This window comes from Pteropus vampyrus, unplaced genomic scaffold (genome assembly GCF_000151845.1).
Source record: "Pteropus vampyrus isolate Shadow unplaced genomic scaffold, Pvam_2.0 Scaffold115, whole genome shotgun sequence".
Lineage (NCBI taxonomy): Eukaryota > Metazoa > Chordata > Mammalia > Chiroptera > Pteropodidae > Pteropus > Pteropus vampyrus.
In genome coordinates, this window is record NW_011888896.1 from 1,636,232 (window position 1) to 1,638,181 (window position 1,950).

General features: G+C 31.7%; 1 pseudogene; it reads right to left on the minus strand.

The window, feature by feature from the left end:
• Positions 1-1,422: 1,422 nt before the first annotated feature.
• Positions 1,423-1,541, minus strand: LOC111743515 (annotated as a pseudogene).
• Positions 1,542-1,950: the final 409 nt, after the last annotated feature.

Below are 1,950 nucleotides of genomic sequence, written 5' to 3' on the forward strand. Positions count from 1 at the left end.
TTTCCTCAGCTGTAATTATATTTGCTATGTGTACAGCTACTGAAGTTGCAATAAGAAAACACATACTTAGTCTTTTTTACATTTTCTAAAATTATATATAGCCAATGTTTGCTATACTTTTTAATTGCTGACTACATTTTAAAATGATTAGTTATCCAAAGTTATAAAGGCATCTTGAAATGAGCTGTTTCAATTTTGTCCTCTTCTTTTCACTCACATCCTTCCTGTAAAATGGCATCTCAATTTATTGCTGATGCACAAAAGTGAAAATAAAGAAATTATATTTTATTGTTTTCTTGCATGTAGAATAATTTCTTGAAAGTTTATGGAATTTTAGTGATGCAAATTGTTATTACATTGCTATTTGCTGGATTTAAATTATAGTAAGAAAATTTCTGTCTCTGTCTTTCTGTCTCTCCATGTCTCTGTCTCTCTGTCTCTCTGTCTCTCTGTCTCTCTCTCTGTCTCTCTCTCTGTCTCTCTGTCTCTCTCTCTCCCTCCTAATTTAGCCACGATGAAAATCATAAAAGTCATTTAAATACATTTTCTGACTTGCCAGAATTTTATGTGAAATTTTAATTTTGTATCAACACACTTTTCTTTTGCTCATACACCTTCCTAATCAATCCCTTAATTACTCGTCTTCTCACTTCATTCTAGAAATATGTGGTTACATTGTATGTTGCTGAACTTTTATGTTATAGTGTATAAAATGTACAGTTAAATACAACTATTTCTATTTATAAAGTTACATACAGTGTGTATACAATTTGAACATAAATTTGTGTGTGATATAATGTGCAAGTAACAATACGTATATTTTCCCATTTCTAACCAATTTTTAGAGAAAAATTATGCAACTTCAACATAATACAATGCATAAAAATAGTAGAATTGAGAGGGCTCAAGAAAAGCTTCATGAGATATTGCATGAGATTTTACATATAAAATTACATCTCTATCTTTATAAATATATGAGATATCTAACCAAAAAATGTTGGGCAGAGTTTCCCTGAATGAGCATTAAGGAAGACAAAGAGTGGAAACAATTCAAATGATCATCGACTGCTAAATGGATAAACAAAATATGGCAGGTACTTATAAGGAAATATTATTCAGTCATAAAATGAAGAAAATGTTGATACATGCTAATACAACATGGACAAACCTTGATAACATGCTAAGTGAAAGAAGTCAGCCTCAAAAAGGCATATGTTGTATAATATCATTTCTATGTAATATCTAGAATAGACAAATCTATAAAGATAGCATACTAGTGGTTGGCAAGGGCTGGGGGAGGGATGAATGAGCAGTGACTTCTTCTTTTTTTTTTTTTTTTTTTTAGATGAGGCAACCCTTGGTCGACCTCACAGATTGCAAGGACCTTGTCAACTTACAATTCCTTATTTTTTTTATTTTTTACACCTACAGCACCTGGTCTTCCTAGGTGATCTCCCATCCAAGTACTAACCAAGCCCGACCCTGCTTAGCTTCCGAGATCAGACGGGATTGGGCTTGTTCAGGGTGGCATGGCCATAGAAGGGGAGTGACTTCTTAATGAGAATGCATTTTCATCTGGAGGTGATGAAAATGTTTTGATATTACATAGTGATGATACTCATTATTGGGAATATATGAAAAGCCACTAAATTACATACTTTAAAATGGTTAAAATGGCAACATATATTACGTGAATTTTATCTCAATAATAAAAGAAAGGCAAAAATGTGTGAAATAGTGTGATGTATTTTTATGTCACTATAATGTAGTAAATGGCATAAGATAATCACATTACCTGGTAAGATATTAAACACATGTATGAAAAAGTTCATGAATAAAAAAAGTTCATGAATAAGGAAAAGGAAAAATTTCAGAGGACCTTGAGAACTTTGTTAAGGACTTTGAGCTAAATCGTAAAAATGACCATGTGCTAATGAAGATCTGTAATAA